General features: G+C 43.2%; 1 protein-coding gene across 3 annotated transcripts in view; it reads right to left on the bottom strand.

The window, feature by feature from the left end:
• Nucleotides 1–10,304, bottom strand: part of LOC118397716 (alpha-(1,6)-fucosyltransferase-like) — a 154,969-nt gene extending 144,665 nt beyond the window's left edge. Inside the window, exon 1 of one of the 3 annotated variants that reach the window (XM_052470806.1) lies at nt 9,591–10,304. The gene's annotated coding sequence lies outside the window, so the exon portion shown is untranslated. The remainder of the gene's footprint in view (nt 1–9,590) is intronic. The other 2 variants (XM_052470807.1, XM_052470808.1) reach the window with 2 other exon arrangements.
• Nucleotides 10,305–23,877: the final 13,573 nt, after the last annotated feature.

Genomic DNA, 23,877 nt, shown 5'->3' with positions numbered 1-23,877 from the left:
TGTTTGGATTTTGTTATAACTAATTTATTCATGTGATTATGATAGGCTATAGGTCAGGCCCTATTGGTCACATGCAAACATGTTTCACATAAATAGAGCAAGGGTTGAGGGAATAGGGAATGATTTTCCTAAACAAATTAGGGATTTCAGTGATATAACTTTTCAGTCAGAAACAAGTAAGAAACTAAATGGCTGTAATTATGTGGCAGCTTCAGCAAGGACAGCACAATAAACACTTGCTCTGCTATGGTGCCTATTCACTGCAGTAGGGAGGAGAGCAAGACAACATGCGCCAGTTACACAGGGACTCACTGTCATTTTTTTAACAGTGTAAACATCGGGTACTTCTTGAGTCATTTGTGTCTTAATTATTTAACCAAACGGTGTGCTTAAAGCATCAGACAAGCTCAGTGCATACAGTGCCTTGCGAAAGTATTCGGCCTCCTTGAACTTTGCGACCTTTTGCCACATTTCAGGCTTCAAACATAAAGATATAAAACTGTATTTTTTTGTGAAGAATCAACAACAAGTGGGACACAATCACGAAGTGGAACGACATTTATTGGATATTTCAAACTTTTTTAACAAATCAAAAACTGAAAAATTGGGCGTGCAAAATTATTCAGCCCCTTTACTTTCAGTGCAGCAAACTCTCTCCAGAAGTTCAGTGAGCATCTCTGAATGATCCAATGTTGACCTAAATGACTGATGATGATAAATACAATCCACCTGTGTGTAATCAAGTCTCCGTATAAATGCACCTGCACTGTGATAGTCTCAGAGGTCCGTTAAAAGCGCAGAGAGCATCATGAAGAACAAGGAACACACCAGGCAGGTCTGAGATACTGTTGTGAAGAAGTTTAAAGCCGGATTAGGATACAAAAAGATTTCCCAAGCTTTAAACATCCCAAGGAGCACTGTGCAAGTGATAATATTGAAATGAAAGGAGTATCAGACCACTGCAAATCTATCAAGACCTGGCCGTCCCTCTAAACTTTCAGCTCATACAAGGAGAAGACTGATCAAAGATGCAGCCAAGAGGCCCATGATCACTCTGGATGAACTGCAGAGATCTACAGCTGAGGTGGGAGACTCTGTCCATAGGACAACAATCAGTCATATATTGCACAAATCTGGCCTTTATGGAGGAGTGGCAAGAAGAAAGCCATTTCATAAAGATATCCATAAAAAGTGTTGTTTAACGTTTGCCACAAGCCACCTGGGAGACACACCAAACATATGGAAGAATGGTCAGATGAAACCAAAATTGAACTTTTTGGCAACAATGCAAAACGTTATGATTGGCGTAAAAGCAACACAGCTCATCACCCTGAACACAACATCCCCACTGTCAAACATGGTGATGGCAGCATCATGGTTTGGGCCTGCTTTTCTTCAGCAGGGACAGGGAAGATGGTTAAAATTGATGGGAAGATGGATGGAGCCAAATACAGGACCATTCTGGAAGAAAACCTGATGGAGTCTGCAAAAGACCTGAGACTGGGACGGAGATTTGTCTTCCAACAAGACAATGGTCCAAAACATAAAGCAAAATCTACAATGGAATGGTTCAAAAATAAACATATCCAGGTGTTAGAATGGCCAAGTCAAAGTCCAGACCTGAATCCAATCGAGAATCTGTGGAAAGAACTGAAAACTGCTGTTCACAAATGCTCTCCATCCAACCTCACTGAGCTCGAGCTGTTTTGCAAGGAGGAATGGGAAATAAATTCAGTCTCTCGATGTGCAAAACTGATAGAGACATACCCCAAGCGACTTACAGCTGTAATCGCAGCAAAAGGTGGCGCTACAAAGTATTAACTTAAGGGGGCTGAATAATTTTGCACGCCCAATTTTTTCAGTTTTTGATTTGTTAATTTTTTTTGAAATATCCAATAAATGTCGTTCCACTTCATGATTGTGTCCCACTTGTTGTTGATTCTTCACAAAAAAATACAGTTTTATATCTTTATGTTTGAAGCCTGAAATCTGGCAAAAGGTCGCAAAGTTCAAGGGGGCCGAATACTTTCGCAAGGCACTGTATGTAGTTGATTGTATTCAAACACATAGGGTGTCTGTCTATACTGTATATGGAAGAATATGTTTAAAACACAAGAACAGCATGACTCTCGGTCTACCAAGATTGTTTGGGGTCGGGGACAGCCCTACTGGCAATACAGATTTGCATCCATTGGTCACAGATACCTTAAAAAAAAGGTAGGGTGTGAATCAGAAAACCAGTCAGTATCTGGTGTGACCACCATCTGCCACATGCAGCGTGACATCTCCTTGGCATAGAGTTGATTATGCTGTTGATTGTGGCCTGTGAAATGTTGTCCCACTCCTCTTCAATGTCTGTACAAAGTTTTTAGATATTGGTGGGAACTGGAACACGCTGTCATACACGTCAATCCGGAGCATCCCAAGCATGCTCAATGGGTGACATGTTTGGTGAGTATGCAGGCCATGGAGGAACTGGGTCATTTTCAGCTTGCAGGAATTGTGTACAGATCCTTGCGGTATGGGGCCATGCATTACTGTGCTGAAACATGAGGTGATGGCGGAAGATGAATAGAACGACAATGGGCCTCAGTATCTCGTCACGGTATCTCTGTGCATTAACCCTCCGGCTGTGTTCCGGTCGAATTGGACCGATTTACAAGTTCTCTCTTTGAACAATGTGGTTAATTTAATCTGATTATCATAAGGTTTCATGACTTTGTCCACACACGGCATCTGAACACACAAAATACATTTGGATGATATTCATAACATTTTGGGTGTTTTATTTAACTTTTGTATGCCTGTGGTGTTCCCAGTCAAATATGACTGGTCATTAGAAATGAATGGGTGAGACAAGAATTAGTGCATAAAATTGAGTTCAGGCACATGCCCATTCATCAGATGGACACACTTCCTCTCCCAGATCCCCACATATTTTTTTTTGAGCACACACACACCTCACTCCCCTTCTTGGCTTCCGTAGCAACCCCTACGGGAACCTCTCCCCAATAGAATCTTCCCCCACGGGAACTACACCTGTTGGCATTCTCACAAACAATCGCAACATTTTTTCAATAATATCTAGAAATGTTCTCACAGCTTTGCATATAAATCTTTTTTGAGGCTTTGCTCAAAATTAATTCTGTGGCAGCACAATGACCAAACGATATACTGTATGTGAGGCTCTTGATCACATCTTTGATCATGAGAGTCCTTGTTAAACTTTGACACGAAGTAGTCTGTAATAAATAGCACAATATGTTTAATCTGAGTATTTGTTATAGTCAAAATAATTCATACATTAGGCTTTTTTTAAACTCAAAAACGAGTTGTATGAGCTCAGGTCAATGAGGCCTACAGGCCATAAATAGCAAATAGAAGTTCAAAACTTGTAATGTTCACAAGAACTTAAGTTGATAAAAAGATCTAACACAACATTAGGTGATAATATATGTATTATTATGGATTTATAAACAGCTATAATGGGGGAGGGGGTCATTTTGGACCAGGAACACAGACTTAATTAACATGAAACAAACACAACAGGAGGGTTAAAATTGGCATCGATAAAATGCAATTGTGTTCGTTGTCCGTAGCTTATGCCTGCACATACCACAACCCCACCGCCAACATGGGGCTCTCTGTTCACAACTCTGACATCAGCAAACTGCTCATCCACACGATGCCATACACGCTGTCTGCCATCTGCCCAGTACAGTTCAAACCAGGATTAATCAATGAAGAGCACACTTCTCCAGTGTGCCAGTAGCCATCGAAGTGAGCATTTGCACATTGAAGTTGGTTACGACGTCGAACTGCAATCAGGTCAAGACCCTGGTGAGGACGACGAGCAAGCAGATGACCTTCCCTGAGATGGTTTCTGACAGTTACTGCAGAAAGTCTTTGGTTGTGCAAACCCACAGTTTCGTCAGCTGTTTGGGTGACTGGTCTAAAACAATCCATCAGGTGAAGAAGCTGGATGTAGAAGTCCTGGGCTGGATTGGTTACACGTGGTCTGCGGTTGTGATGCCGGAAGAATGTACTACCAACTTATCTAAAACAATGTTTATGGTAGAGAAATTAACACTCAATTCTCTGGCAACAGCTCTGGTGGATATTATTATAGTGAGAATGGCAATTGCACGCTACCTCAAAACTTGAGACATCTGTGGAATTGTGTTGTGTGACAACTGCACATTTTAGATTGGCCTTTTATTGTTCCCAGCACAAGGTGCACCTGTGTAACGAGCATGCTGTTTAATCAACTTCTTGATATTACACACCTGTCAGGTGGACGGACCATCTTGGCAAAAGAGAAATGCTCACTAACAGGGATGTAAACAAATTTGTGCCATTTTTTTTGAGAAATAAGCTTTTTGTGCATATGGACATTTTCTGGGATCTTTTATTTCAGCTCATTAAACATTGGACGGACACTTTACATGTTGTGTTTATGTTTTTGTTCAGTGTAGTACTGCAAGGTATGATTCATGTTATGATGGTAAATATTTCAAGCAAAGTTACTTTCATGCTGGACAAGAATAAAGAATCTCTCTAGTCCTCTTTGTTGATGATTTTGAGGTGTTGAACCCACTTGGAACTTCAAGATGAAAAAATAAATAAATAACAGGAGTGTATTAGGTATTGGCAAATGTACCATCCAATTGCAATCTGCACTAACATAAATAAACAGCGCATTCGGAAAGTATTCAGACCCCTTGACTTTTTCCACACTTTGTTACATTACAGCCTTATTCTAAAATTGATCAAATATTTTTTCCCCTCATCAATCTACACACAATACCCCATAATGACAAAGCAACAAAAAAAATGTAAGACATTTTTGCAAATGTATTAAAAACAAAAACTGAAACATAACATTTACATAAGTATTCAAGACCTTTTACTCAGGACTTTGTTGAAGCATCTTTGGCAGTGCTTACAGCCTCGAGTCTTCTTGGGTATGATGCTACAGTACAAGTATGGCACAGCTGTATTTGGGTAGTTTCTCCCATTCTTCTCTGCAGATCCTCTCAAGCTCTGTCAGGTTGGATCGGGAGCGTCGCTGCACAGTTTTTTAAGGTCTCTCCAGAGATGTTAGATTCCAGGCTCTTACTTACCGATTGTATTGTCCCCATGAGGAAATGTTGTTGCAGTGTCATGTACACGTTTGAAGTGGTGTTTAAACACAAAACAAAATGAACAATACAACTTTCATAACAGTTACTTACCAATAAAAAAAGACTAGCCTGCTGGCTTTACTGAATCGATAGGAACATTAGCCCCAGCTATTTAGGAGGGATATCACACCTGGCACAAATGATTGTCTAGTTGTGTTTTTCCTGCTGAGGGGTGCCCTATACCTGCACCCTGAGGGGAGTGGTTCAAAGTCCAGGTACAGGGGGTGGCTTGGGTCTAAAATGATTGTGTGAGCCTTACGGAGGTCCCTGACCTTAAAGATCTCATCCAGGTTGTCTGTTTGACTCCAAGTACCGTGCTTGCTGTGGTGATAATCCTTCTCAGCATTTTTCTCTGGCTGACAGTGGCATTGCCAAACCAACAAACAATACAAGAAGTTATAATACTCTCAATGAAAAATGTGTAAAACAGAGTCAGTATAGTACAGTCTACATTAAATGATTCCAGCTTTTTGAGAAAGTACAGTCTCTGTTGGCTCTTTTTGTAGATCAGGTCTGGCTGGGCCACTTGTCCCAAAGCCACTCCAAATTGTCTTGGCTGTCTGCTTAGGGTCGTTGTCCAATTGGAAGGTGAACCTTCGTCCCAGTCTGAATTGCAAAAAAAAAGCCATATATTAGGTCTGGCTGGGCCACTCAAGGACATTCAAAGACTTGTCCCAAAGCCACTCCAAATTGTCTTGGCTGTCTGCTTAGGGTCGTTGTCCAATTGGAAGGTGAACCTTTTTCCCAGTCTGAATTGCAAAGAAAAAGCCATATATTAGGTCTGGCTGGGCCACTCAAGGACATTCAAAGACTTGTCCCAAAGCCACTCCAAATTGTCGCGGCTGTCTGCTTAGGGTCATTGTCCAATTGGAAGGTGAACCTTCATCCCAGTCTGAATTGCAAAGAAAAAGCCATATCTCAGACTGGCCAATAAAAATAAAAGATTGAGATGGGCAAAAGAACACAGACACTGGACAGAGGAACTCTCTCTGCCTAGAAAGCCAGCATCCCGGAATTGCTTCTTCACTGTTGACTTTGAGACTGGTGTTTTGCGGGTACTATTTAATCAAGCTGCCAGTTGAGGACTTGTGAGGCGTCTGTTTCTCAAACTAGACACTCTAATGTACTTGTCCTCCTGCTCAGTTGTGCACTGGGGCCTCCCACTCCTCTTTCTATTCTGATTAGAGACAGTTTGCGCTGTTCTGTGAAGGGAGTAGAACACAGCTTTGTATGAGATCTTCAGTTTCTTGGCAATTTCTCACATGGAATAACCTTAATTTCTCAGAACAAGAATAGACTCACGAGTTTCAGAAGAAATGTATTTGTTTCTGGACATTGTGAGCCTGTAATCTAACTGCTGATGCACCAGATACTCAACTAGTCTAAGGAAGTCCAGTTTTATTGCTTCTTTAATCAGGACAACAGTTTTCAGCTGTGCTAACATTGCTGCAAAAGGGTTTTCTCATGATCAATTAGCCTTTTAAAATGATAAACTTTGATTACCTTACACAATGTGCCATTGGAACACAGGAGTGATGGTTGCTGATAATGGACCTCCGTACACCTATGTAGATATTCAATTAAAACTCAGCTGTTTCCAGCTACAATAGTAATTTCCATCATTAACAATGTCTACACTGTATTTCTGATCAATTTGATGTTATTTTAAATGGACAAAAAAAATTGCTTTTCTTTCAAAAACAACGACATTTATAAGCGACCACAAACTTTTGAACAGTAGTGTATGTATATGATTTTTGTGAACATTCTGCTCTTGAACATTCTGCTCTTGATTCATAACTTAAGAAAATGCAACCGCGTATTCTGGTAACACTCGCCAGTTCTGAATCACGCGTCATGCAAGTTCAATTCTAACATTTGATCGCCAACACTGAGAGCTGTATAGCCTGACCGATGACAGCAAGAACATGACAAAGACAACATAGTCATGTTGATTTAGTGATTTGAAAGGATGCTGAAGGGACCTCACACCACAACCTTTTGAAAGTCTGTGCGATCACGAAGGGTAGTGCATGCTTATGGAAGTACAAGTACTGATCAACCTGGGTAATGTTGCAAAGGCCTGTTCCGCGCTTGTAGGGCTTAAGTACGCACTCAACCTCTGCTACCCCAAAGAACTCAGGTACACCTTCAAGGTGTTCCAGAAGCTTTTCTTGGAGCTGGATATTTCTAAGCTCTCCCTAAAAGTGCAAGCCTTGAAGAATAAGCTACTGGCTTAAGGTCTATAGAGTTCAGCCTTTATTTGACCAACCGGGCATAGGCAATTGATTTTTTTTTTGTATCATTACAGAGTCGGAGGTCAAGTCTAAAGTAATGCTTTTCAGGCTTTTATAAAAGGTTCACAGAGCTTATTTTTCCACATCCAGTATGCAGAAAAGTGAATGGCAGTAGGCACATATACTGTATTGTCTCATTCAGGGACGGAATACCACATTTGGGGTTCTCCGGTCAGCTAACTTCCTGTATATCAACATATTTTGCCATGGTGCAGAGAGCAAAATGTGCAGTTTTTTTAATGCTATTCTACACATTTTGTCATTAGGTTAAAATAAACTGCTGCTGTTTTAAAGCTAATTTCCTGCACTTCTACACTTTATGGGGCAAATATACTGTCAAATGTGCTGTTTTAAAGCTCATCTCATGCTTTTATTCACATTTTGTCATGGGGCTGAGATACTTTTGTAGTTTAAAACAAATATCCTACTATTCTACACATTTTTCCATGAGGCTGAGAGAAAATTTTAATTTAAAGCACTTTTCCTGCAATTCTACAAATGTTTCTGTAATATGCTTTCTGGAACCCGACCTCTCTAGGCCCGGGGCCCGGGGCCCGTGCCCTGTGTGCCAGTTTGGGAATCCATCCCTGTCTTTTTTGCATATTTACTATTTTGTATTTGTACATATCTAAACAGAAAAAAAACGTGTCAAGTATCTTAACTAATACATTTTTATTTGTTTGACAAGGTTTCCTGGTGTCCTGGTACTTTTCTTAAATATCAGGTGTTGAATCGACTTTTAAAAATTCAGGCAACGAATTTACACACAATATTATTGAGTAAATATAATGTCCTATGTTTTCAGTAAAATAATTGAATAAGTTATTTGAATTTACACTACTAAAGTAAATTCAAGAAATTACATATTACATATTAGTTGATGATGTAAGACAAATATTATGAGTCAACCCAATACATTTTTACAGCAAAAAAAACTGTTGGGTTTGCTAAATATTTGTGGACAACAATGACATAAACTGTATAGGAATTATTATTAGATATTTATTGTTTTAATCTAAACAAAAGGGCAAATGGGCATGTGCTCTTATCACAGGTAGACTCAAACTCAAGTTGGGAAACAACAGAAATACGAAATCTAAACCATGAGCACTTACAGCAAGAATGTGGGTGATAAAGCTGGGTGGGAATGAATTGAGTCAGAATCCCGCGCGCGATTTAGCCTTTCTAGGTCTGTGTTCCGGTATCTGAATGAGAACAAAATATGAATTATGGACGGTTCGTCATGCTCGTGTCGCATCACATGCAGACATATCCAAGTTTAGCATGGTCGAAGTATCACCCATTACCGCGGCTCAGTATGCTAGCCTAACCACTGTCATCACCCAATAACCCGAAGAACCCATACCCTGTCTGTCTAGCTGTGCGTGCTGCGTGCACATGGAAGATGTGCAGCCAATGTCCTTTCGGATGTTATTTATTCTGACTGCGCTGCAGCATCAGCAACACTCTTCCGACAACAGGCTTTGTCCATTCAGCATAACATGGTCAGATAAGACCATGTCATGTGTCAATTTGATTTCCCTCACGTTTTCATGGGTGAGGTCAGAGCCCGATGTGAGAGAGCACTTCACTTTCTAGTTATGGCACTAAACCAGTGTTTTCATCCATGTGCAGCTCATAACAATAACATCACAACAGTGCCAATATAAGCAGTGAATGTGCAACACATCAGCAGCAGGTCTCGGAATATTACAATTCTCACATAGGTCTGAAATGTCTCGCAATGTATTGCGTGCATGTCAGATACACCCTGTCCTGTTCATCAAATCAATGCATTTGTGCCATGATACATTGTAGCCTAAAGTGGCAATATGCTTTGGAGATTTTTTGAACAGAGATCGTTTGGAAACAGCTCTGTCCATTGGCTATTCGGAGCAGGACACAACACAGCACACCGGGTCAGAGCGGTGATATTACAGGGACAAGTCATTCCAAACATGACCGCTATTATTTCACCACGATCACAACAGCAGCGACGCAGTCAACATGCCAGGCAAGGATGGACTGGAAACATATGGACCGAGCTCGGAGCTCACCTCACTGCGTGTTCGCTATGCACAGAGACAACGAGCATCGAAAAATCACGTACCTTCACTTGACACACCAGGCTTCCGGGAGATCCGAGAGGGGAGGCCTGACGAAGTTGAAGTCCGACGCAGCGGCGATGTTTTGGTCCAAAATTCGGTTGGAAAAAGCTGCGGCGGAAACAGGAACTGGGGACGGCTGTTATCGGAATAGTCACTGCTGCCTGTGGCTCCGGTTGAGGAGACTCGAATTGACTCTAAACTGCAGTGCGCATGCCAGTGTCAGATTGCTGTACTGCAGCCGCGTTGATAGACGGCCCTGTGGCACTGATTATTGGGTTTACGTCTCCTCCGCGGCTCCTCACCCCGCAGTTTGACAATCTGCTACCTAGTGCCACCGCATTGGTGTCAGAGAGAAAGAGGGGTCTGGCAGTCACATAGCCTACATACTGTAAGCACTCTGATTCTGCTACTGCGATTCCAATGGGAAGAGCGAGGAAGCGGCAACTTCACTTTTGGTCACTGCGCACCAAAAGCATGGGCTCTTCCGCGGCATGGCAGGCCGTAATGTCAATTTACCCACCTTGCATTTCATGACTTTGTACAACTCATCGTTTTAAGAGCCACATATTTATATGCTGTACAATTAAATAACGCAGGCAAAAGCGTATCAATTTACAGTACAGACTACCTAGCTGGCCAGTGGAGCTGCAAATTATGTTCCCTTCACACATCTATAAACCACGTCCATATAACCCGGAAGTATTCATACTCAGTCAACCCCCGACCCTCTAATCGCCATCACAATTGTGGGGTCAGCTCAATCAATTAGTCTACGTTTTATTGACATGAACCTATCAGCTCACTAATCAGATATATGTGCGTCGAATCAGCAAATGTTCAGAGTAACTTCAGTAACGCTATGATGAATGAGGGTTTTTGATTAATAGAAACGTACAACACCTTTGCCAGGTTCACTTAGTTTCAACAAATGGAATCAAGCCAAAAGCACTGATAGGCTACAGTAACCATGCATATACCCTTCATTGCACTGTGCTATTCCTCAGGCTCCGGGTGAAGTTTCCTGTACATATCTGGGATCCGCTTCCCCTCCCCATATAACCTTAACCATTATTGGGAAAGATCCGTTTTTAGTGGCAACTTCACCCTTCTCCACTCCCCGGTGGTAAATATCCACTCACCTTCTGTAGGCTACCTCCGAGCATTAGACCTATTAAGACGAAATGAGATCAAACAAGCCCTGTTGTCTGTGGCATTACTCAATATAGTCCATTTAGGTTGACATGCTGTGGCTGAACGTTTTGCTGGGCGTAAAAATGTAAAATCACACAAGAGACATTGTGGAAATCTGAATGTTAAATCAGCTCTCATCTATAAAGGCTTGGGGACATCTCTTCTACTGTGTTCAATGGTCAGCATTGGCACTGGCTTTACTTAGGCTACACAGTCCTGCCACCCAGTGTTCTGAAGGCAATAATACATCATCTGATTGCAAGGCGTCATTTGAGATAGATAGCCTACACGTATTACCCAAACAAGTTACGTGCTTACTTTGTCTCAAGTGTCATAAGTGTAAAATGTCTGGTGGCGCTTATGTAAATAAGGTAAAAGCGGCGTTTCAGCACCACTGAAGCGGCCAGCGATAACTGTCATTCCGAAGTTCAGCACCACAGGGCAGTGGACAGCGATCGTCTCACACGCAGCATCTCTCTCGGGGAGTAAAACGTAGTTCAAACAGCGCTCTGTCGCTGCACGGAACTGGGGATATAGTGCTCTCTGAAACAGTGAGACTCGTCGGAATTTTGACCGTAGTCCGGCAGCCTTTGCCGCTCTTTCCGCGCGGTGCGGTTGAAGCACGCCTCTGTTTCTATTATATGTTAATTGCATGCAAATACAGGTTGCTTCTCTACCACACCCACAACAAAGGCACAATCATGACCTCGGATTTGCATGTGGAGGTCTTCTGTGAGAGCTCACTGACATACGAGAATACGTCCCCAACCAAGCTCTTAACCGTGCCATCCCGCTCTTCATAGCTATTCAAATTGGCATCTGAACTGTGCATAAGACGCCTGGAAGCTTAATAGAAGATGGCTCCACTTAAATATTTTTTTGCTATTCTGTGAAGACATATGGACTTCAAATAAACATTTATAATTGTACATAATATGGAATGATTTGCAACTAAACGAAAGTAGATGTCTTCATTGTATGATAGGTTAATTACATCGTATTGCTGATACTAAATACCTAACCAGGTCTTTTCTATTCCTTATTTAGTCTTGTCTTTACTTTTTATATTAATTTATTCCCTTTTCAAGATTCCTGTAACAAAGCAATCTTTAGTGACTTGATAATGTAATATTGTTACTTCGGTCATATTTGTAATGGAATGGTGTGTCAACATGGCTTGAATTAACTTCAAAAATAAAATAAAATAAAATGTTATTTGTCACATGCGCTGATTAGAAAACGTGTAGACCTTACAGTGAAATACTTACTTACACGCTCTTAACCAACAATGCCGTTTAAAGAAAATACAAAAAAAAGTAAGAGATAAGAATAACAAATAATTAAAGAGCAGCAGTAAAATAACAGTAGTGGGGCTGTATACAGGGGGTACTGGTACAGAGTCAATATGCAGGGCACCGGTGTCGAGGTTATTGAGGTAATATGTAGATGTAGGTTTAACCTCCAAACGAGCTTCAATGTCATACAACACTCCTCCGTGGCCTTCAACTGCTCTTAAATGCTAGTAAAATTAAATACATGCTCTTCAACCGATCGCTGCCCGCACCCGCCCCCCCGACGAGCATCACTACTCTGGACCGTTCTGACTTAGAATATGTGGACAACTGTACCTAGGTTGCTGACTAGACTGTAAACTCTCCTTCTAGACTCATATTAAGCATCTCCAATCCAAAATTAAATCTAGAATCGGCTTTCTATTTCGCAATAAAGCCTCCTTCACTCATGCTGCCAAACATACCCTGTAAAACAGACTATCCTACCGATCCTTGACTTCGGCGATGTCATTTACAAAATAGCCTCCTCACTCTACTCAGCAAATTGGATGCTGTCTATCACAGTGACATCCGTTTTGTCACCAAAGTCACATGTACTACCCACCACTACGACCTGTATGCTCTAGTTGGCTGGCCCTCTCTTCATACTCGTCGCCAAACCCACTGGCACCAGGTCATCGATATGTCTTTGCTAGGTAAAGCTCCGCCTTATCTCAGCTCACTGGTTACCATAGCAACACCGACCCGTAGCACGTGCTCCAGCAGGTATATTTCACTGGCCATCCCCAAAGCCAACACCCCCTTTGGCTGCCTTTCCTTCCAGTTCTCTTCTGCTAGTGACTAGAACCAATTGAAAAAATCACGGAAGTTGGAGACTTATCTCCCTCACTAACTTTAAGCATCAGCTGTCAGAGCAGTTCACCAATCACTGCAGCTTTACACAGCCCATCGGCCCATCCAACCAACTACCTACCTCATCCCATTTTGTTTTTGTTTTTCTGCTCTTTTGCACACCAGTATTTATTTCTACTTGCACATCCTCATCTGCACATTTATCACTCCAGTGTTAATTGCTAAATTGTTATTACATCGCCACTATGGCCTGTTTATTGCCTTACATCCTTACTTCATCTGCACACACTGTATACAAATATTTTTCTATTGTGTTATTGACTGTATGTTTGCTTATCCCATGTACAACTCTGTTGTTGTTGTTTTTGTCACACACATTTAAAAAATGTGTGACTATGCATAGATAATAACAGAGAGTAGCAGCAGTGTAAAATAGGGAGGGGGGGCAATGCAAGTAGTCTGGGTAGCCAGTTAATTAGCTGTTCAGGAGTCTTATGGTTTGGGGGTAGAAGCTGTTTAGAAGCTTATTGGACCTAGACTTGACGCTCCAGTACCGCTTGACGTGCGATAGCAGAAAGAACAGTCAATGACTAGGGTAGCTGGAGTATTTGACAATTTTAGGGCCTTCCTCTGACATTTACATTTACATTACATTTAAGTCATTTAGCAGACGCTCTTATCCAGAGCGACTTACAAATTGGTGCATTCACCTTATGACATCCAGTGGAACAGCCACTTTACAATAGTGCATCTAAATCTTTTTTTTTTTTTTTTTTTGGGGGTGAGAAGGATTACTTATCCTATCCTAGGTATTCCTTAAAGAGGTGGGGTTTCAGGTGTCTCCGGAAGGTGGTGATTGACTCCGCTGTCCTGGCGTCGTGAGGGAGTTTGTTCCACCATTGGGGGGCCAGAGCAGCGAACAGTTTTGACTGGGCTGAGCGGGAACTGTACTTCCTCAGTGGTAGGGAGGCGAGCAGGCCAGAGGTGGATGAACGCAGTGCCCTTGTTTGGGTGTAGGGCCTGATCAGAGCCTGGAGGTACTGAGGTGCCGTTCCCCTCACAGCTCCGTAGGCAAGCACCATGGTCTTGTAGCGGATGCGAGCTTCAACTGGAAGCCAGTGGAGAGAGCAGAGGAGCGGGGTGACGTGAGAGAACTTGGGAAGGTTGAACACCAGATGGGCTGCGGCGTTCTGGATGAGTTGTAGGGGTTTAATGGCACAGGCAGGGAGCCCAGCCAACAGCGAGTTGCAGTAATCCAGACGGGAGATGACAAGTGCCTGTATTAGGACCTGCGCCGCTTCCTGTGTGAGGCAGGGTCGTACTCTGCGGATGTTGTAGAGCATGAACCTACAGGAACGGGCCACCGCCTTGATGTTAGTTGAGAACGACAGGGTGTTGTCCAGGATCACGCCAAGGTTCTTAGCGCTCTGGGAGGAGGACACAATGGAGTTGTCAACCGTGATGGCGAGATCATGGAACGGGCAGTCCTTCCCCGGGAGGAAGAGCAGCTCCGTCTTGCCGAGGTTCAGCTTGAGGTGGTGATCCGTCATCCACACTGATATGTCTGCCAGACATGCAGAGATGCGATTCGCCACCTGGTCATCAGAAGGGGGAAAGGAGAAGATTAATTGTGTGTCGTCTGCATAGCAATGATAGGAGAGACCATGTGAGGTTATGACAGAGCCAAGTGACTTGGTGTATAGCGAGAATAGGAGAGGGCCTAGAACAGAGCCCTGGGGGACACCAGTGGTGAGAGAGCGTGGTGAGGAGACAGATTCTCGCCACGCCACCTGGTAGGAGCGACCTGTCAGGTAGGACGCAATCCAAGCGTGGGCCGCGCCGGAGATGCCCAATTCGGAGAGGGTGGAGAGGAGGATCTGATGGTTCACAGTATCGAAGGCAGCCGATAGGTCTAGAAGGATGAGAGAAGAGGAGAGAGAGTTAGCTTTAGCAGTGCGGAGCGCCTCCGTGATACAGAGAAGAGCAGTCTCAGTTGAATGACTAGTCTTGAAACCTGACTGATTTGGATCAAGAAGGTCAATCTGAGAGAGATAGCGGGAGAGCTGGCCAAGGACGGCACGTTCAAGAGTTTTGGAGAGAAAAGAAAGAAGGGATACTGGTCTGTAGTTGTTGACATCGGAGGGATCGAGTGTAGGTTTTTTCAGAAGGGGTGCAACTCTCGCTCTCTTGAAGATGGAAGGGACGTAGCCAGCGGTCAGGGATGAGTTGATGAGCGAGGTGAGGTAAGGGAGAAGGTCTCCGGAAATGGTCTGGAGAAGAGAGGAGGGGATAGGGTCAAGCGGGCAGGTTGTTGGGCAGCCGGCCGTCACAAGACGCGAGATTTCATCTGGAGAGAGAGGGGAGAAAGAGGTCAGAGCACAGGGTAGGGCAGTGTGAGCAGAACCAGCGGTGTCGTTTGACTTAGCAAACGAGGATCGGATGTCGTCGACCTTCTTTTCAAAATGGTTGACGAAGTCATCTGCAGAGAGGGAGGAGGGGGGAGGATTCAGGAGGGAGGAGAAGGTGGCAAAGTGCTTCCTAGGGTTAGAGGCAGATGCTTGGAATTTAGAGTGGTAGAAAGTGGCTTTAGCAGCAGAGACAGAGGAGGAAAATGTAGAGAGGAGGGAGTGAAAGGATGCCAGGTCCGCAGGGAGGCGAGTTTTCCTCCATTTCCGCTCGGCTGCCTGGTATAGAGGTCCTGGATGGCAGGAAGCTTGGCCCTGGTAATGTACTGGGCCGTACGCCCTACGCTCTGTCGTGCCTTGCGGTCGAAGGCCGAGAAGTTACCACACCAGGCAATGATACAACCCGTCAGGATGCTCTCGATGGTGCATCTGTAAAACCTTTTGAGGATTTGAGGACCCATGCCAAATCTTGTCGTTAGGTCATTACAGAGGTCAGGAGATACAGAGAGGTGAGAGGTCATTCACGGGCAGGGAAAATTGACAATTTATTTGTTTGGTGGGCTGGTCGAAATTGACACGCACATTTTTTTTTAACATGGGCCTGCGGCTCAAGGGCTTTTAAAAAAGATTTTTGCGCAATTTCCCCAGTATACTAATCAATAGTGAGTTTTTGGCAGATTAGCCAGCCCAGTCATTCAAACACATTCTAAGTCAAACACGGAATGAGGAGAGAGACCTACTTAGACTCTGTCATCAGTTATCCAAGATCACGGATTGTAAAAGCTTTTGGAAGCTTCGTCCCCTTTCTCCCTATCGAAGAGAGGAGGGTCTCAGCTTTCTGTAGGTGTCATTTATTTCTCAACTCTTAACATTTAGCTCAGTATAATTTATTTTTCAATTATAAATATTCAGCCCAAAATCAACTATTTTACAATCAATATATTTAATATGGCTTTGAGATATGGAACTGCGAACGTGCGCGAAAAGTGCACCGACCATTGTGAGGGCATAGGCTTATAGGTCTCATGGGTAGTAGTCTACAACTGCAATTTTTTTTAAGTCATAATATTTACTATTAGATGAATACATGGCTACTAGTAGTGTGTATTATATTTAGAGTTAGTTATCAAGTTAATGTGACCTGAGCCCTAGGACCATGCCCCAGGACTACCTGACATGATGACTCATTGCTCTCCCCAGTCCACCTGGCCATGCTGCTGCTCCAGTTTCAACTGTTCTGCCTTACTATTATTCGACCATGCTGGTCATTTATGAACATTTGAACATTTTGGCCATGTTCTGTTATAATCTCCACCCGGCACAGCCAGAAGAGGACTGGCCACCCCACATATGCTCTCTCTAATTCTCTCTTTCTTTCTCTCTCTCGGAGGACCTGAGCCCTAGGACCGTGCCCCAGGACTACCTGACATGATGACTCCTTGCTGTCCCCAGTCCACCTGACTGTGCTACTGCTCCAGTTTCAACTGTTCTGCCTTATTATTATTCGACCATGCTGGTCATTTATGAACATTTGAACATCTTGGCCATGTTCTGTTATAATCTCCACCCGGCACAGCCAGAAGAGGACTGGCCACCCCACATAGCCTGGTTCCTCTCTAGGTTTCTTCCTAGGTTTTGGCCTTTCTAGGGAGTTTTTCCTAGCCACCGTGCTTCTACACCTACATTGCTTGCTGTTTGGGGTTTTAGGCTGGGTTTCTGTACAGCACTTTGAGATATCAGCTGATGTACGAAGGGCTATATAAATAAATTGGATTTGATTTGATTTGATGTGGTTTTCGTTTCCACCTTCCTGTAACGGTTGTCTTCGTCGTCTGACGACGAGTATGAAATATCGGACCGATGCGCAGCGTGGTACGTGTTCATGATATTTTATTTACTGAACATGGAAATATGAAATAACAACGTGAATCAACTAAAAAAACGAAACAGTCCTGTAAGGTGCAGAAAACACTAAACAGAAAATAATCACCCACAACTAAAATGGGAAAAATAGGCTACCTAAGTATGATTCTCAATCAGAGACAATGAACAACACCTGCCTCTGATTGAGAACCATACCAGGCCAAACACATAAACACAACATAGAAAAAAGAACATAGACTCCCCAAAAACATAATTGCAACACGTACAGTGTGGGTCCCATGTTTCATGGGCTGAAATAAAAGATCCAAGGAATGTATTTGTCAAAAAAACGAAATGTTTACATTCCTGTTAGTGAGCATTTATCCTTTGCTAAGATAATCCATCCACCTGACAGATGTGGCATATCAAGAAGCTGATTAAACAGCATGATAATTACACAACTGCACCTTGTGCTGGGGACATTAAAAGGACACTCTAAAATGTGCAGTTTTGTCACACAACACAATCCCACAGATGTCTCAAGTTTTGAGACAGTGTGCAATTGGCATACTGACTGCAGGAATGTCCAGAAGAGCTGTTGCCAGAGAACTGAATGTTCATTTCTCTACCATAAGCTTTCTTCAATGTCGTTTTAAATAATTTGGCAGTACATCCAACCGACCTCACAACCGCAGACAATGTGTATGGCATTGTGTAGGCGAGCGGTTTGCTTGACGTCGACGTTGTGAACAGAGTGTCCCATGGTGACAGTGGGGTTATGGTATGGGCAGGCATAAGCTATGGCAAAGACATTTGCATTTTATTGATGGCAATTTGAATGCACAGAGATTCCGTGAAGAGTTCCTAAGGCCCATTGTCTTACCATCACATCCGCTGCCATCACCTCATGTTTCAGCATGATAATGCGCAGCCCCATGTCGCAAAGATCTGTACACAATTCCTGGAACCTGAAAATATCCCAGTTCTTCCACACTCAGACATTTCACCCATTGAGCATGTTTGAGATGCTCTGAAACGATGCGTATGACAGCGTGTTCCAGTACCCGCCTATATCAAGAAACTTCACAGCCATTGAAGTGGAGTAGAACAACATTTGACAGGCCAAAATCAGCAGCCTAATTAACTCTATGGGAAAGAGATGTGTCACGCTGCATGAGACAAATGGTGGTCACATCAGATACTGACTGGTTTTCTGATCCAGGGTCCTACTTAAAAATAAAAATAAAGTATATGTGACCAACAGATGCATGTCTGTATTCTCAGTCATGTGTAACCCATACATTAGGGCCTAATGAATGTAGTTCAATTGACTGATTCCACCCTGTTCACAGACCACGATGCATTGGGGTTTATTATACTGTACTTTACTGCTCTCTGTTTCCACCAGATGTCAGTGCTGCTCCTTTTACAGAACTACTGGAGTTGGTTGAGACTCCCTGCTCCTTCTGCAGTCTTTCCACTATCCTCTCCTTTATCCTCCCTCTGTTCATCATCATCACCATCATCATCATCTCCGTCTTCATCGTCATCATCATCAGCACCCTCCCCATCGTCATCACCACCCAACAGTGAAGAGTCTGCGAAGGCACTACGAATTAAATGTTATTATTACTCCATTTGTAGAGTGCCTTGATATTATTATTGTTGTAATTATTCTTGTCATTGTAATTTGAATTATCATTGTTACTATTACTCTTTATCATCACCACCCTCATCCGCATCCTCGTTGTCATCATGCTAAAAGATGTCTGCCATAGTTGTTAGTAACACTAGAAAGTAAAAAAGGAATACCTAGGATAGGATAAAGTAATCCTTCTCACCCCCCCCCTCCCCCTTAAAAGATTTAGATGCACTATTGTAAAGTGGCTGTTCCACTGGATGTCATAAGGTGAATGCACCAATTTGTAAGTCGCTCTGGATAAGAGCGTCTGCTAAATGACTTAAATGTAAATGTTAAATGTAAATATTGTAAATGCAGTGGCACTATTGCTGCTGTCTAGCAGTGGAAGAGAGAGGAGGACAGAGGCACTGTAGTGTGATAGTGTAACTGTGTAGCGATGCTGTATCTTTATGGGTTAAAGTCTTTGTGAACTGCATGTGCTCTTTGCCTCTTGACTGTGGACGTATCTGATCTCATTTTTGTATCTGATTTTGGTTTGATGGGAAAATAAAGCTAGATAACCATAAAAGTCATCAGTGTCGGCATACTATGAACATGGACTCTAAAAAGGCCAAACGTTCAACTGCATGTCAAGACATGGACTCAAGGTCGAGCGCCAGGTCATGGGTGCTTTAGAAATGCCCCAGGTACTCTAGTGGTCAGACTAATGCAGGACAATCAATACAAAGTGAGGCAGTTGTGCACACTAACATTCCACAGTTGCATACAGTGTATACGCATGAACACACATGCACATACAGTTCATATACACACACACGCCATTTCATACACCCAGAGCATGTCAACTAAACATTTAGTAGGAGGAAAACACATTATTTTCTGCTCTTTCTCAAATCCTCCACACGTTGGCTAGGAGTGCAGAGGAGAGAGGGACAGCCGCCAAAGTTAGAGCTGAATGGCTCCATGTGTAGCTTGTTCCCGCTGCCTCCCATGCGCTAACTACGGTGTGACAGCAGCACATTCAGAGTGACAGAAAGGCGTGTGCAGAACACTTGCCATGTCTGCATCCCAAATGGAACACTATTTCCCTACAGATAGGGACCCCGGTCAAAAGTAGCGCGCTATCAAATGGGTGCCATTTGGGACACAAGCGGGGTTCAGTCCGTTTACCCCAGAGGATGATGGGGGAGATGTCTCCAGCTGATAACTAGGTATAATGTGTGACGTAGGCCAGGGTGGATATGACATGCCAATCCATTGACATACACAGAGAGAGAGAGAGAGAGGAGAAGAGACAAAGAGTTGATTGTGACAGAGAATCCTCGTCAAAGGTTCAATGTGGTCAAGGCTGGGATGAGGTCAACTCCATAAATATATGTACATGTGTGGAAGGGTTGTGCACAAAAGCACACGTACGCGCATGTACGCAATAATGCAGGGAGGATGTGCTTGAGTTGCATCACAAACACGCACACTGCTGAGTCATCCTACGGTAGTTTGGTAATTTATCTAGCCGTAGAGTGTTTGAAACGGTGTGTGTGTGTGTGTGTGTGTGTGTGTGTGTGTGTGTGTGTGTGTGTGTGCAAGTGTGTGCAAGTGTGTACATGCACATATGCATTTAATGTAAGCTAAGCATATTCTCTATGCATATCCTATGTTAGATGAAGCCATAACAAAGATGTCGAGTTTTAGGCAGGCATCATCTCGCCAGCCTCTTTTGGCAAGTCCTTCTCCTCCCCACTGACTGAGGACCACTCAATAAACTGAGGTGAAGATCTAGAGCAAAATATTGAGCCGTGGCTTGGCCCCTAACAAGATGAATTCACTTCATAATGACTGTCTATAATTTACGTCTGAGAGGATGTGGGATCAATTTCTCAGTAGCATAGCATGGACTCACCCTACACCCACTCTTCAGTGAGCCAGATAATAAAAAAGCACCTCTGTCTGTGGCACTGTACACTCTATGGTTCCAATGACACCAGTTGCACCAGCCCTATTCTTCCCAGACTTGGGTTCAAAAAGTGTCTGTTTCCTTTCAAACAGTTTAAGCGTTATATTGAGCATGACTTGAGTGTCAGATGGGAGGAATTTGCACTTTTGGGACTACTTTATTGGTTCAACTGTGCCCATGGTCTGACCCTTTGCCATAGACCGACAGTAAGAGGGCACTATTGCCAAGCTTAGGAGATTTTGCCTGCTGAGAGGAAGCGTGGGGATTCACCGTTCACCCATGTGAAATAATACTACAACGTTCTCGTTTCAGTGCAGCTGAACTTTCTTCCCTTCTCAGTAGTCAAAGTGGGAAAATCAGGATGCAAACTCCTTCATGAATCTGTTGAAACACTGATTGCACCCGGAAGAGACACTTCGGGGATTATAATCAGTATACATCCCTGAGAGGAGATGTTTTTTCACACAGCATTGCATATTCCAGTGCCGGTAAACAGGAGGCATACGTATGGCTGGGCTGCTACAGGCCTTTAGGCTAGGTTAAACTAGTCTGGCACATCGGGATAAGCAGGGTTGAAGGAATATCATGGTCGGAAGCACTTCCTGGTTCTTTGCATGCAACTTTTATGTTAATATTGCGGCTCAGGGGAGCAAGGAGGGACGCAACAGCGGGGGACTACTGTCATTACCACAGGGTTGGGGAGCAGGGTAGTTTGTGTGTGTGTGTGTCTTGTGTGTAGTATCACCCAAGAGACACATATCTGCAATGACTTTACTCCATACTGTTTATGCAGCTGTTTGTACTATATAGGACTACCCACTCAACCGTATAGATTGCAGTTGCCTCCAATATGCAAGAATAGCTGTAAATATGATACACTATGATATCGTGAATTATTCCGTATGATCTACTGCTTACTATATTAGAATATATTCATAAGACGTTGTGGAGATTGTGGAAAAGCCCAGAGAGAATCAGAAGGCCAGCTGGTGTGTAGCTCAACCCAGCTGAGCTCTAGTTCAGAAATCTTAACCATGGCAAATGAGCTCTCTCACACTGGGCTGACCATGCTATGGTTTAGCTCTGCCAGACCCCTCTGCTGGGCCCGCATCCCTGTCCTCCGCTCCACTGGCCTCTGGTTTCCTCCAACACTGAAAGCCCATTATCCATTTTCCAAAGCAGCCCCGAGCCAGCTGGCTTTATTGGAGTTTCAAAAGTGTAGCCTTAAAATGTTCACTGACTCTTATCTCTAGCTTTCTTTCATTCTCTTTTTTTAAAGATCTTTCATTCTCGCTCTCCCTTTCTTTCTCTTAATCCCTCGTCGTAGCCCTAAGGCTCATATCCGCTCTTCTGTCTGGACTGCCTTCCCATAAACCCTTGGATACGTTGAACCGACTCTCTAAGCACCCTGTCTGCCACAAGACACCAGATATAGCCATCTTTCTACAGCAAACTCACATACCCTCCCGTTAAGAAAATCAGCTTGTCCATTTTGTCACACTTGTTGTGTATTTCCCCTTGTGTATAGGATCTAGCTTATATGAGCCAAACAAAACACAAAGCCTAAGATCTCCACACTGGCTATAAAACGTGGCCCCTGGAAGCTCAGGTTAGCTGTGTTGTGACAGTATTCTTCTGGGAGCCGAGTGTAGGGAGAGGTTGAGGTCACTGACTGATTATGCATCTCCAAAGTAATTATATTAGACAATTATAGAAACCATAATACATTGCGGAGGAGGTTCAGTTCAAGGTACACAGCTTTCTTGCCTTTTGAATAACTGTCTTTTTGTGTGTGTTGTGGAACAGAGGGCTGCTCATTAACGCCTCTGCGGCCTTATGCTACGAAGAAGACAAGGTGGCTGGATGTTTTCTCCAAGATCACACGCTACAACAATTATCTCCAAGTTGGTGTTTGACCTAATGAATTGGTTCTGGTCACTGAACTGCCACGGAAAGTAAACAGTTTCTACCATGAAAATGAGGCTTTTCACTCCCTGCAGAGTTTGCTAACTTCATAATCCAATATCATTAGTGGAGAATATGTCCAAATGCTACAAAGAGACATAACATTGTCTTGCCTAGGGAAATATGCACATCTTCGGGGGATAAGTTAGTCAAAAACAGCAAATAACCTGACATCCTGGTTTCTTTGAGATGCAATATGAAAACAATGCCTTATACCTTAGGCCCTATACTCACTACAAGAGAATGCCTAGAGATTTCACAAAAATACCCTCAGCTAGACCTTCTTCTGTCATGTAAACTTGCGATCTGGTCACATCTCGACCACTACCTCAGGAGGTCGCAGCCGAGCCTTCCTGGAGACGTACGCCCCTCCGAACTGTCTGATGTGAGGGATGGATAGAAATGTACAGAATGATTACATGGAGGAAAATGGGGGAGGGTCATGCTTTTTCAGTCAAGGGTAGTGTTTAGTTTTTAAAAAAATGTAGTCCAGGGGAGAGTCATGCAATTTGTAATTGATAAAATGTCAACATTTCTCAGTGTTTTAGAATTAGTTGCTTATTAGGCTATATATATCGACGTGTGCACAATGCCGCACCTCATCTCTGATTCTCAGATGGGCGCACAGTATCAAGTGCCCTTTTAGGCTATAGGCCACGATGTGCATGCTCGGAGAAGAGCAAAGTTCTATTTCTAAGATAGCTGATGGAATAGTGTAAATAAAACTAGGCTGCATTGCACACTGCAATGGATATTCCAACCCTGAGCCCTGGTCTGCTCTGCTATATTTGATCAAAAATGTTTTTTTTTTTGTGTGTGTGTTCTGCCTAACCAATGATTGTGCTGTGTAGGCCTACAGTGGCAGTTCAGGAGGAAAGTCAAAAGCTTCAGTTGTTTTATTTTTATTAGCCCTAGTCCAAAAAAATGCACTGTTTCGCATGGACGAGCCTATGAGCTATGTTCTGTTCAGTTTGATAAGGAGAGCACGAAAATGAGAAGGACTGGAGGTCAACTTTGATAGCTTGCTGCTACTATAATTGATTTGACTAAAAGAAATATGTTTCTTGCCCATTATGTATTTATCAGAGTTATTGACCTCACAAGAAGTCCGATTTGAGAAACTTA

Source organism: Oncorhynchus keta, chromosome 19 (assembly GCF_023373465.1).
Source record: "Oncorhynchus keta strain PuntledgeMale-10-30-2019 chromosome 19, Oket_V2, whole genome shotgun sequence".
NCBI classification, from domain to species: domain Eukaryota; kingdom Metazoa; phylum Chordata; class Actinopteri; order Salmoniformes; family Salmonidae; genus Oncorhynchus; species Oncorhynchus keta.
The sequence above is the reverse complement of the archived record's forward strand: the minus strand, read 5'-3'. Positions and strand labels throughout refer to the sequence as shown.